Genomic DNA, 211 nt, shown 5'->3' on the forward strand with positions numbered 1-211 from the left:
AGAGAGAGAGAGAGAGAATGTAAACGCATGTTTATGCGCGCGTGTAATCAGCTGATCGTCGCGACGGTCCCGCGTACCGCCTGCCGGCGGACAGTAAGTTGCGCCGCCCCTGTGTACCATCCGTACGCGGCCCGTAATTCGCTAAGTATTTCTCGTTATAATTTGAAAACTAAGCTTCGGACAAAATTTTTGTAAAGGAAAAATCGTCTTA

The sequence above is a fragment of the Wasmannia auropunctata genome, unplaced genomic scaffold (genome assembly GCF_000956235.1).
Source record: "Wasmannia auropunctata unplaced genomic scaffold, wasmannia.A_1.0 LD336006.1, whole genome shotgun sequence".
NCBI lineage: Eukaryota > Metazoa > Arthropoda > Insecta > Hymenoptera > Formicidae > Wasmannia > Wasmannia auropunctata.